General features: G+C 39.7%; 1 protein-coding gene and 1 pseudogene across 1 annotated transcript in view; both read left to right on the top strand.

Annotated features, from left to right (window-relative positions):
* Positions 1–14122, top strand: part of LOC143680304 (serine/threonine-protein kinase MARK1-like) — a 50392-nt gene that overhangs the window by 24519 nt on the left and 11751 nt on the right. The gene's annotated exons all lie outside the window — the stretch shown is intronic.
* Positions 13087–13706, top strand: LOC143679259 (cytochrome c oxidase subunit 5A, mitochondrial pseudogene; annotated as a pseudogene).

The following is a 14122-nucleotide window of genomic DNA, read 5'->3' as shown; positions in this document are numbered from 1 at the left end:
TTTGCCTTTTTTGTTCCTGACATTTCACTCAACACACAGTCCTTAACATACAAGCCGAGTTGCATGCTTCACCACTTCATTCCTTCCTTCTCACAGCCACTCAGTAGTCTGTTGTGGGATACACCACAGTTTAACCCATTCCATGCCTCAGTCCTTGTACCCTCAGGGCACATCCATTCATCATGGAGCAGGAGCACTGCCCCCACAAACACCAGTGTGGAGTGTCCACTTGTGCCCCCCCTCAGGTCCTCCAGGCACACACTGGGCAGTGGGGCTGCAGGGTCACATGGCCTCCCCACCCCAGCCTCCTGTGGACCACCCCACTGCCCTCCACGGGGCTGCACCTCACAGCTTCCCTACTGCACTGAATAGGTGCATCTTTCTGTGTATTTTCTCCAGCACTTGTTTGTCTTTGTTCATTTTTAAACAACTTCAGCAAGTAACTTTTGATTGGGGAGTTTAATCCATTAACATTCAGTGTTATTACTGTAAAAGCAGTACGTACTTCAACTGCTTCATCCTTTGTTTTTATGTGAAATTATTTTTGTCTCATTTACCCTTGTGGTTACCCTTACTGATAACCTTCATTTCTTTACTTTACTCCAAACCTCATTCTCCTGTCCTTTCCTTTGAACCTGCTGAACTCCCTTTAGTCTTTCTTGTAGAGCAGGTCTCTTGCTGATGAACTCTCAGTTTCTGTTTATCTGTGACTATTTAAAGATTCTTGATTTCTAAAGGACAGTTTTGCCATGGAAAGAATTCTTGGCTTTCAGTTTTTCACTTTCAGTAACTTGGTATATCATACCACTGCCTTCTCACCTCTGTGGTTTCTGATGAGAAATCAGCCCTTAATCACATTGCAGTTCCCTTGTATGTGTTGTGTCACTTTTCTCTTGCTACTCTCAGAATTCTCCCTTTGTCTTTGGCATTTGACATTCTGTTTTAGGATGTGTCTCAGAATAAACATATTAGGATTTACTCTGTTTGAAGTATCTTGTGCTTCTTGGACATGTATATTTATGTCTTTCCTAACAGTTGGGAAATTTCTCACCATTATTTCCTCAGATATTCTTTGTGCCTCTTTCCCCTTCTCTTCTCCTCCTGGTACACCCACGGTGTGTTTGTCTGTGTTCTTTGTGCTGTCATTCAAATCCCTGAGACCCTGCTTAATCTTCTCCTTTCTTTTTTCTCTCTCTTCTTCCTTCTGTAAGATTTTGATTATCCTGTGTTGTAGCTGCCTGTTCAAATCTTGTTATATGACTCTAGTGTAAAAATCTCTTTTATTGTGACTTTCATTCCCACAATTTCTGTGTTTCTTTTTATACTTTCAAATTCTTCTTTTTGCCCACCCAGTGTCTTTGTAGTATCTTTTCTCTCTGTAACCATATTTATCTTCATCTCCTTAAACTGATTTAGGAGATTTGTTTGAGCATCTTTGATTAGATGTTTTGACATCAGTGTCACCTCTGAAGTTTTGATTTGTTCCTTTGAATGGGCCATATCTTTTTCTTAGCATGGCTTGTAATTTCTTGCTGATGTCTAGATATCTGATTACCTTGATAAGTTTACTCTGAAGGTCAGTTCCTCTCTCTTGCCTGGGGTTTTATTGTTGTTTAGCTTTGCATTAACAACACTTGTTAATGCAAAGCTAACAAGTAACAACACTTGTACTTCTTTGACACTTGGTCCAACTTATTCCAGACCTTTCAAATTACCTGTATTTAACGATCAGTTTTTCAGTTCTTCTTCAACTGATTCTTGCCCTGGATATATGGTACAAGTTTAAAGATTGCACTGTTTATGCAGTTGTTTCACCCCCTGGAGAAAGCATCCTTTCCTCTACTCCCTCTCCAGAAATCTTGATCTGTTTGTTTTTTATTGTTTTGTCTCTATCATTTTGTTTCATTGTGTTTATTTACTCTCCTTTTGTTGTCTCTTGCTCCTGTTCCCTAGAGGGCAAATTCTGGGAAGAGGGCACCATGGAGAGGACTTTCTCAAGTCGGTATTTCCCAGAAATCAGGGCCAGGAACCCATGAACGGGGTGGGGTGCAGACCCGCTCCAGGAGCCCCGGGGAACAGGTCCGTAAAGATGCCAGACCCATTTTGACAACTCCCAGAGCTGGGCTTTCCTGGTCTGCCCAGCAGATGGTGCCTGAGCAGGTTGTTCCCGCAGCTCTAAGGAGGCCCTGGGTCTTTAAACATCCACCATGTCACCCCGTCAGAAGGTGGACTGAAACGATGGCCGTGCTGTCCCTGTTCGGGACGGGCTGCAACTGCAGCTTCCAGCCAGGACCTGCTCCTCCGAATCCATCCATGAAGAGCTGTGACTGCTGCTCAGCTGTGCCCTCCTCCCCTCCTGTGGAGGGAGGACATCCATATCCCTGTCCATCTATGCAGCCCACCAGGGACGGGACCCTGAGGTGACCCTCCTGGGGAGTGGGGGATGGGTGCTAGCCGCTGTCGCTCAGCAAGCTCCTTGCAGTTCGTGACATAATTTCTCAGCCTCTTCCTTCTGTTCTTCCCTGGACCTTGTATCATATTCCCCTGGCCCCCAGAGCCCCAGAACAGTTGTTTCAGAGAGTTCCTGCCTTGTCTACTGGCTGTTTCGGAGTAAGAGTGGATCCTGGCGCTGCCTGCTGTACCCCCTTCCCCAGAAGTCTCAAAATCCAAGTCAGCACCCATTCTTGATAAAACCAATTAGAAAGCTAGGAATAGAAGGAAACTTAACATGATAAAGGGCATTTATGAAAAACTCCCAGCTAACATCCCACTTAGCGGTGAAAGACTGAAAGCTTTTCCGGTAAGATGAGGGACAAGACGAGGATGCCCACTGTCACCCTGTTACTCAGCCTCGTGCTAGAAGGTTTTGTGAGAGCAGTTAGACAATGAAAGTAATACAAAGCATCCAGGTTGGAAGGGAAGAAGGAAACCTTTCACTGTTTGCAGGTGACATGATCCTATATGTAGAAAGTCCCTAAAAATCCACAACTATGCTCCTAGAGCTACTAAATGCATTCAGCAAACTGGTGGGGAACAAGATCAACACTCAAGAATCAGTAGTGTTTCTGTACACAAAGAGCAATCATAAGAAATCAAGAACAAAATTCTACTTACAACAGCAATTTGAGGAATCAAATATCTAGGAATAAATCTAAACAAAGGATGTATGCAGTTTAGTTTCTAAAACTGCTGGAGTGAATTATACCAGAAATGGAAAGGATTTTGAAAAGGAAATTTATTAAGTTGCAAGTTTGCAGTCCTACAGCCATAGAAATGTCCAAACTAAGACATTCAGAGAAAGATACCTTAAATCCAAAGAAAGGGCTGATGAGGTTCGGGGTTTCTCTCTCACCTGGGAAGCCACATGGTGACATCTGCTAGCATTCTCTACTGGCTGTGTGGGTTCTGTTGGCACTAAAACTTTTTCCAGAACAGTTCCCTCTTAAAGGACTCAGGTAAGCAACCCCACACATGGATGGATCGAGACACATCTCCATGGAAACCGAGTAATCAAAAGTTAGTGCCCACAATTAGGTGGGTCACATCTCCATGGAAACAATCAAAAAGACCCCACCCAACAGTATTGAATGAGGATTAAAGAACAGGGCTTTTCTGGGGTCCACAACAGATTTAGATCAGCACACACTTGTCCACAGACAACTGTAAATCAGAGAAGACCTAAATAAATGGAAGAGCATTCCATGCTCATGGATTGGAAGACTAAATACTCCTGAGATGTCAATTTTCCCCAATGTGATCTACAGATAGAAAGCAATTCCAATCAAACTTTCATCAACCTTCCTTGCAGAAATAGAAAAGCCCGTCAAAATTTACGTGGAAGGGTAAGGGGCCCTGAATAGCCAAAGTCATTTTGAAAAAGAATGAAGTTCAGACACTCTCACTTCCCGATCTTAAAACGTTTTACAAAGCTACAGTAATCAAAACTGCATGGTACCGGCATAAGGACACTCATATAGGCTCACAAATCAACCCTCATATTAATGGCCAAATGATTTTTTTAAAAACTTTTTTTATTGTATAATGTAACATATATACAAAGCAAAGGAAGAAAAAAGCAGTAATTTTCAGACCATCTTAAACAAGTAGTCACAAGACAGACCCCAGAGTTTGTTGTATACTACCATAACCATCATTACAAATTTTTCCTTCTAGCTTCTCCAGAACATGGGGGCTAGGAAGTGGGGGCTACCAAATGATTTTTGACAAGGGGGCAAAGACCACTCATTTGCAAAAGAATAATCTCTTCAACAAATGTTGCTAGGAAGACTGGATCTCCATTTGCTTAAAAAAAAAGGAATCCCCTCCCTTATACAAAAATCAACTCAAAATTGATAAAGGCCTAAATGAGAGAACTGACTAAGCCCTGGAAGCAGCTTCAAGACCTTTTGGTAGGCAATAGTTTCTTAGCCTTTACATAGAAAACACAAGCAAAAAGAAAAAAATATTTATATAAATGAGACCTCATCAATATTAAAAACTTTTCTGCCTCATAGGAGTTTATCATGAAAGTAAAATGACAACCTACTCAATGGGAAAAATATTTGAAACCACATATCCAATAAGGTTATTAAGGAGTTATAAAAAGAAATTCTACAACTTAACAACAAAAAGACAAACAACCTAATTTAAATATGAGCAACAGACTTTAATAGACATCTCTACAAAGAATGTATACGGAAGGCCAGAAATCACATGAAAATTTGCTCAATATCATTTAGCCGCCAGGGAAATGTAAATCAAAACCATAGTGAGAGAGACTTCCGGAGAAGATGGCGGCTTAGTAAGACGCGCAGGTCTTAGTTCCTTCTCCAGAACAGCTACTAGGGAAGTAGAAACGGTACAGAACAGCTCCCGGAGCCACGACAGAGACCAAGAAGACAGCGTACCCCATTCTGGAACAGCTGACTGGCTGGGAGAACCCGCTGCGGTGAGATTACCAAGGGGCGCGAGCTTCCCCGGGCTGGGGCAGCAGGCGGCCGGAGTCCCTCCCTCCCTCCTTCCCAGGCCGGATGGGAGAATTGGATCGGAGATCCCCCAAGACGCGGAGACCGGCGACCGGGGTCCTTTCCAAACACGTGACTTCCCAGTCTGGCTGGGAATGGTGGATAGGCACTCCCCCAAGCCACAGCGGCCAGCGACCCTCCCCACGCATGGATTCCCGGACCGGCTGGGAGATTCGGATTGGCACTCCCCCAAGCCGCTTTGGCTGGCGACCCTCCCCTACAGCGAGAGTTTTCCAAAGTTAAAGGAGCCACAGCATCTTTTACTGGTGGGACCCACAGACAGATGAGTGCCACGATCGCCACCTACTGGGCAGGATAAGAAAAACAACCCAGAGATTTCACAGAAAAATCTTTCAACCTGCTGGGTCCCACACCCAGGGAAATCTAATTAAATGCCCAGATGCCAGCAGAAGATAACGGATCACGCTCGGAAAAATTAAAGATATGGCCCAGTCAAAGGAACAAACCAATAGTTCAAATGAGATACAGGAGCTGAGACAACTAATGGTGAATATATGAATATTCTGAATATTTCAGAAATGGAAAACCTCTTCAAAAACAAAATCGATAAATTGAGGGAGGACATGAAGAAGACATGGGCTGAACAAAGAGAAGAAATAGAAAAACTGAAAAAACAAATCACAGAACTTATGGGAGTGAAGGATAAAGTAGAAAAGATGGAAAAAACAATGGATACCTACAATGGTAGATTTAAAGAGACAGAAGCTAGAATTAGTGAATTGGAGGATGGAACATCTGAATTCCAAAAAGAAACAGAAACTATAGGGAAAAGAATGGAAAATTTGAACAGGGGATCAGGGAACTGAATGACGATATGAAGCGCACACAAATATACGTGTTGTGGGTGTCCCAGAAGGAGAAGAGAAGGGAAAAGGAAGAGAAAAACTAATGGAAGAAATTATCACTGAAAATTTTCCAACTCTTATGAAAAACCTAAAATTACAGATCCAAGAAGTGCAGTGCACCCCAAAGAGAATAGACCCAAATAGGCATTCTCCAAGACACTTACTAGTTAGAATGTCAGAGGTCAAAGAGAAAGAGAGGATCTTGAAAGCAGTAAGAGAAAAATAATCCATCACATACAAGGGAAACCCAATAAGACTATGTGTAGATTTCTCAGCAGAAACCATGGAAGTTAGAAGACAGTGGGATGATATATTTAAATTACTAAAAGAGAAAAACTGCCAACCAAGACTTCTATATCCAGCAAAATTGTCCTTCAAAAATGAGGGAGAAATTAAAACATTTTCAGACAAAAGTCACTGAGAGAATTTGTGACCAAGAGACCAGCTCTGCAAGAAATACTAAAGGGAGCACTAGAGTCAGATACAAAAAGACAGAAGAGAGAGGTACAGAGAAGAGTGTAGAAAGAAGGAAAATCAGGTACGATATATATCAAACAAAAGGCAAAATGGTAGAGGAAAATATTATCCAAACAGTAATAACACTAAATGTTAATGGACTGAATTCCCCAATCAAAAGACATAGACTGGCAGAATGGATTAAAAAACAGGATCCTTCTATATGCTGTCTACAGGAAACACATCTTAGACCCAAAGATAAACATAGGTTGAAAGTGAAAGGTTGGGAAAAGATATTTCATGCAAATAACAACCAGAAAAGAGCAGGAGTAGCAATACTAATATCCAACAAATTAGACTTCAAATGTAAAGCAGTTAAAAGAGACAAAAAAGGACACTATCTACTAATAAAAGGAACAATTGAACAAGAAGACATAACAATCACAAATATTTACGCACCAAACCAGAATGCACCAAAATATGTGAGGAATACACTGTAAACACTGAAAAGGGAAATAGACACATATACCATAATAGTTGGAGACTTTAATTCACCACTCTCATCAATGGACAGAACATCTAGACAGAGGATCAATAAAGAAATAGAGAATCTGAATATTACTATAAATGAACTAGACTTAAGAGACATTTATAGGACATTACATCCCACAACAGCAGGATACACCTTTTTCTCAAGTGCTCATGGATCATTCTCAAAGATAGACCATATGCGGGGTCACAAAACAAGTCTTAACAAATTTAAAAAGATTGAAATCATACACAACACTTTCTCGGATCATAAAGGAATGAAGTTGGAAATCAATAATGAGTGGAGTGCCAGAAAATTCACAAATACGTGGAGGCTCAACAACACACTCTTAAGCAATGAGTGGGTCAAGGAAGAAATTGCAAGAGAAATTAGTAAATATCTCGAGGTGAATGAAAATGAAAACACAACATAACAACACCTATGGGATGCAGCAAAGGCAGTGCTAAGAGGGAAATTTATTGCCCTAAATGCCTATATCAGAAAAGAAGAAAAGGCAAAAATGCAGGAATTAACTGTCCACTTGGAAGAACTGGAGATAGAACAGCAAACTAACCCCAAAGCAAGCAAAAGGAAAGAAATAACAAAGATTAGAGCAGAAATAAATGAAATTGAGAACATGAAAACAATAGAGAAAATCAATAAGACCAGAAGTAGGTTCTGAGAAAATCAATAAGATTGATGGGCCCTTAGCAAGATTGACAAAAAGAAGAAGAGAGAGGATGCAAATAAATAAGATCAGAAATGGAAGAGGAGACATAACCACTGACCTCACAGAAATAAAGGAGGTAATAACAGGATACTATGAACAATTTTACGCTAATAAATACAACAATTTAGATGAAATGGATGGGTTCCTGGAAAGACATGAACAACCAACTTTGACTCAAGAAGAAATAGATGACCTCAACAAAACAATCACAAATAAAGAAATTGAATCAGTCATTCAAAAGCTTCCTAAAAAGAAAAGTCCAGGACCAGACGGCTTCACATGTGAATTCTACCAAACAATCCAGAAAGAATTAGTACCAACTCTCCTCAAACTCTTCAGAAAAATCGAAGTGGAGGGAAAACTACCTAATTCATTCTATGAAGCCAACATCACCCTCATACCAAAACCAGGCAAAGATATAACAAAAAAAAAGAAAACTACAGACCAATCTCTCTAATGAATATAGACGCAAAAATCCTCAACAAAATTCTAGCAAATCGAATCCAACAACACATTAAAAGAATTATACATCATGACCAAGTAGGATTCATCCCAGGTATGCAAGGATGGTTCAACATAAGAAAATCAATTAATGTAATACACCATATCAACAAATCAAAGCAGAAAAATCACATGATCATCTCAATTGATGCAGAGAAGGCATTTGACAAGATTCAACATCCTTTCCTGTTGAAAACACTTCAAAGGATAGGAATACAAGGGAACTTCCTTAAAATGATAGAGGGAATATATGAAAAACCCACAGCTAATATCATCCTCAATGGGGAAAAATTGAAAACTTTCCCCCTAAGATCAGGAACAAGACAAGGATGTCCACTATCACCACTATTATTCAACATTGTGTTGGAGGTTCTAGCCAGAGCAATTAGACAAGAAAAAGAAATACAAGGCATCAAAATTGGAAAGGAAGAAGTAAAACTATCACTGTTTGCAGATGATATGATATTATACGTCGAAAACCCAGAAAAATCCACAACAAAACTAGTAGAGCTAATAAATGAATACAGCAAAGTAGCAGGTTACAAGATCAACATTCAAAAATCTGTAGCATTTCTATACACTAGTAATGAACAAGCTGAGGGGGAAATCAATAAACGAATTCCATTTACAATTGCAACTAAAAGAATAAAATACCTAGGAATAAATTTAACTAAAGAAACAAAAGACCTATACAAAGAAAACTACAAAAAACTGTTAAAAGAAATCACAGAAGACCTAAATAGATGGAAGGGCATACCGTGTTCATGGATTGGAAGACTAAATATAGTTAAGATGTCAATCCTACCCAAATTGATTTACAGATTCAATGCAATACCAATCAAAATCCCAACAACTTATTTTTCAGAAATAGAAAAACCAATAAGCAAATTTATCTGGAAGGGCAGGGTGCCCCGAATTGCTAAAAGTATCTTGAGGAAAAAAAACGAAACTGGAGGTCTCACGCTGCCAGACTTTAAGGCATATTATGAAGCCACAGTGGTCAAAACAGCATGGTATTGGCATAAAGATAGATATATCAACCAATGGAATCGAATAGAGTGCTCAGATATAGACCCTCTCATCTATGGACATTTGATCTTTGATAAGGCAGTCAAGCCAACTCACCTGGGACAGAACAGTCTCTTCAATAAATGGTGCCTAGAGAACTGGATATCCATATGCAAAAGAATGAAAGAAGACCCGTATCTCACACCCTATACAAAAGTTAACTCAAAATGGATCAAAGATCTAAACATTAGGTCTAAGACCATAAAACAGTTAGAGGAAAATGTAGGGAGATATCTTATGAAACTTACAATCGGAGGCGGTTTTATGGACCTTAAACCTAAAGCAAGAGCACTGAAGAAAGAAAGATATAAATGGGAGCTCCTCAAAATTAAACACTTTTGTGCATCAAAGAACTCCATCAAGAAAGTAGAAAGACAGCCTACACAATGGGAGACAATATTTGGAAATGACATATCAGATAAAGGTCTAGTATCCAGAATTTATAAAGAGATTGTTCAACTCAACAACAAAAAGACAGCCAACCCAATTACAAAATGGGAAAAAGACTTGAACAGACACCTATCAGAAGAGGAAATACAAATGGCCAAAAGGCACATGAAGAGATGCTCAATGTCCCTGGCCATTAGAGAAATGCAAATCAAAACCACAATGAGATATCATCTCACACCCACCAGAATGGCCATTATCAACAAAACAGAACATGACAAGTGCTGGAGAGGATGCGGAGAAAGAGGCACACTTATCCACTGTTGGTGGGAAGGTCAAATGGTGGAACCACTGTGGAAGGCAGTTTGGCGGTTCCTCAAAAAACTAAATATAGAATTGCCATACGACCCAGCAATACCATTGCTAGGTATCTACTCAAAGGACTTAAGGGCAAAGACACAAATGGACATTTGCACACCAATGTTTATAGCAGCGTTATTTACAATTGCAAAGAGATGGAAACAGCCAAAATGTCCATCAACAGACGAGTGGCTAAACAAACTGTGGTATATACATACGATGGCATATTATGCAGCTTTAAGACAGGATAAACTTATGAAGCATGTAATAACATGGATGAACCTAGAGAACACTATGCTGAGTGAGTCTAGCCAAAAACTAAAGGACAAATACTGTATGGTCCCGCTGATGTGAACCGACATTCGAGAATAAACCTGGAATATGTCATTGGTAACAGAGACCAGCAGGAGTTAGAAACAGGGTAAGATAATGGGTAATTGGAGCTGAAGGGATACAGACTGTGCAACAGGACTAGATACAAAAACTCAAAAATGGACAGCACAATAATACCTAATTGTAATGTAATTATGTTAAAACACTGAATGAAGCTGCATCTGAGCTATAGTTTTTTGTTTGTTTGTTTGTCTTTTTAAAATTATTATTTTTTTATTTTTTTCTCTATATTAACATTCTATATCTTTTTCTGTTGTTTTGCTAGTTCTTTTCCTAAATCGATGCAAATGTACTAAGAAATGATGATCATGCATCTATGTGATGATGTTAAGAATTACTGATTGCATATGTAGAATGGAATGATTTCTAAATGTTGTGTTAATTTCTTTTTTTTTCTTTAATTAATAAAAAAAAAACCCATAGTGAGATACCATTTTATACCCTCTAGAATGGCTACTGTATAAAAACTGGAAAATTACAAGTGTTGAAGAGGATGCAGAGAAATAGGAGCAGTTATCCATTGCTCCTGGGAATGTAAAATGGTTCAGCCACTGTGAGAAACAGTGGGGTAGTTCCTCAGAAAGTTAAGCACAGAATTACCGTATGACTCCGCGACCCCACTTCCAGGTCATGCCCCGAAGAACTGAAAGGCCAGACCCGATGAGACACTTCACACAGGCGTCCACAGCAGCATTACGCACAGTTGCCACAAGATGGCAGCAACCCCAAGTGTCCATCAGCTGTGGACGGATAAATGAAGTGTGCTGTATATGTACGATGGAATGTTACTCAGCTGTAAGAAAGAAGGAAGTTCTGATACCTGTAACAACACGGATGAACTTTGAAAACATCAAGTTCAGTAGAATAAGCCAGACACAAATGGGCAAATACTGTGTGATCTCACTATTATGAAATAACTAGCATAAGCCGCTCAGAGTAGAATCTAAAATGTGGGCTACCTGCGGGCAGGGTGGAGACAGGGAATAGGGAGGTCAGGCTTGAAAAGGACTACAAGCTCCAGTTTGGAATGATGGAGATGTCTTGGTAATGGACAGTGGTGATGGTAGGACAACACTGTGAACATACTTAACAGCACTGACTTATGTATCTGAGTGTGGTTATAAGGGAAAATGTTAATTTGTATGTATGGCGATAGAATAAAAAACCTTTTTTTAATCTGTGGAAATGCACGACACAAACATTGAATCCTAAATTAAACCGTGAAGTATATATAGATAACAGGACAATTATAAAAATGTACTTTCTTCTGTTCTAACTAATGTATCACCCTAATCAAGGTGTTAATAATAAGGGCGTTTATGGGAACCTTGTATTTTATGCAAGATTGTTCTGTAAACCCACAATTTCTCTATTAAAAAAATTTTGGAGATAATAAAACTTGTGTTTTTCCATGTTTTTAGCATATATATATACATAAACGATACAAAATTCTTTGCAAAATGAGGATGGGGAAGATTGCTTCTTTCTAGGAAACTCAGATCAGAAATGCTGTAGTGAGTATAATACATTTTATATAAAAATTGTGATATAATGATATAAAATATAATCACTTTACTTTAAGCCCAAAGGAGTTGTCCACTTAGTTGGTTGCTTGGGAAATGCTGTAATTTTTATATATCCACTTCAGAGAAGTTGCCAAGCTAAGGATTTGCCAGGGTAATTTCTACCTGGTCCCCCTATCCTAAACAGAAAAGCCTGGCTGATTAGCAGTCCTCAGAGCTTTCTTATTTGAACTATTGGGTCAGTTATAAATGGTAGTTTTATAAATGAACCTGTGCCAAATAGAATAAGTGACATGGTGTTTCGGTAAGTTCACTTGGCATAATTGTACCCTACAGTACAGCTGTAGTACGTTCAGTGAATTGGTGGTTGCACCAGAGTCACTGGAAACAGAGGGTCAAGACAAGGGACACAGCACGTGAGAATCCTGAATCCAGAAGACACAGTTTTGAAGGAGAAGCTAGTTCAACCATCACTCTTTTGGGAAGAAAAGGAATGTTACAAAAAATAGCCAGAAATATTTTATTTCATTTTTTAAATATTCTAAAACTAATAAAATTTGACCAAAAAATGTTTAAAAATAGGTTATCATGACAGTTGCCCAAATGATGAAATTATCAGAAGTAAAAATCCTTATATAGGTACATTAAGTGCCTGTGGATAATTTTACAGCCTCTCAGTAATTGTGGTGCAATTTTGATAATTTTTCAGGATTTTTTCCCATTTCTCGATTTGTTTTGCAGTATTTTTCCTAGATTTTAAATTTGCAATAAATTTCTATGCAATTTAAACCACTTCAATAGCAAACCTACTGTAACAGCAAAGTTTGAAATAATTTAAATGTTAAAAAATCAGGGGCCTCTTGGTTAAAGTACTTTAGGGTATATATCTCTAAAGCTGCATACCCTGCAGCTGTTAAGATTTGACATGGATAGATGTTAATAACACGTTGAGTGTGAAAGCAGGTTATAGACGGTATGTTTCAAACTATGAAAGATAGATTACATTTCTTGTTTTTTAAGAACCTCAATGAATATCAGTTTCATAATTGATTTTCCATAATCAAATCCACTTTCTTTTGCTTTCAGTTAGCATGGATCATGCCTTACCTACAGAATATTTTTAATAATCTTAGCCTGCTTTGCTCCCATATTTTTTAGTTTTAAATTTATGCTTGTTTTGTAACTGGTGACACAATTCATTCCACCTAGAAACCTTCACTGTTAAAGATTTGAAACCTGCCCTTGATTCTCTTCAACCTTGGCCTTGCCCGCCGCCACCGCTGTCCTGCTGGGCACTGCTGTCCCCCGCTGCGCCATAGCTGCAGCTGCTCGCGCCGGCCCTCGCGGCCTTCTGCTCCCTCCCGCTCGTGGCTCCGCCGCGGCCGTCCAGTCGGTTCGCTGCTGCTCCCATGGGTCCCGTGGGACAGATGAGGAGTTGGATGCTCGCTGGGTGGCATACTTCAACAAGCCAGGCATCAATGCCTGGGAACTGGGTAAAGGGATGAACACGCTGTGGGCAGTGATCTGGTTCCAGAACCCAACCTCACTGATGCTGCTCTGCCGGCATGCAGGCGGTTAGAGGTCTCTGCTAGTGCAGTACGCGTCCTAGAGGTTCAGGACAAGGCAGGACCTCATGAGGAATTCTACCCCTTTGTCATCCAGGAACTTAGACCAACTTTAAATGCACTGGGACTCTGCACTCCAGAGAAGCTGGGCCTTGACAGAGGGCAAACTCCCATGGATGGGCTTGCCAAGGGTTTACTGGTGTTGCCACTTGATTGTAAACTGTCGCCTGGAAATATTAATGATAACATACTACTTTATTCAAACAAGTTTTCCTTTATTGAGAACCAAACCATGTCATGGTAACTTGGACCTTAATAAAAGGGAAACGAGTTTGAACTGAAATTAGGTGTTGTTCCATGTGTTTGTATCAAGAAGCAGAAAATGAAATACTGTAGGGTCACTGGCTTTTTATGGACTGAGAGACGGCTTTCATTCCCTGAAAGTCATCTGACATGAGAGTCAGGTATATAAACATGTTTTGGGTGCTCTGGCTGGTAAATTAGCTGAAGGCTAAGAGTGAGTTATATAACTAGTGCCCATCTGTGGGAACAAATCAAATTGTGCACCTTACCAAAACAGGTGAAATAAACTTTAAAAGTGGCACACACAAAAATGTGCACTTACACAGTTGTGCAAATATGATGCTGTTTTGTTTTCTCTGGACTTAACTCAAGCATATACCTATGAACTTTCTAGACCTCATGACTTAATAAATGATA

The sequence above is a fragment of the Tamandua tetradactyla genome, chromosome 4 (genome assembly GCF_023851605.1).
Source record: "Tamandua tetradactyla isolate mTamTet1 chromosome 4, mTamTet1.pri, whole genome shotgun sequence".
Classification (NCBI taxonomy): domain Eukaryota; kingdom Metazoa; phylum Chordata; class Mammalia; order Pilosa; family Myrmecophagidae; genus Tamandua; species Tamandua tetradactyla.
This window is presented reverse-complemented; position numbering and strand designations above follow the sequence as displayed.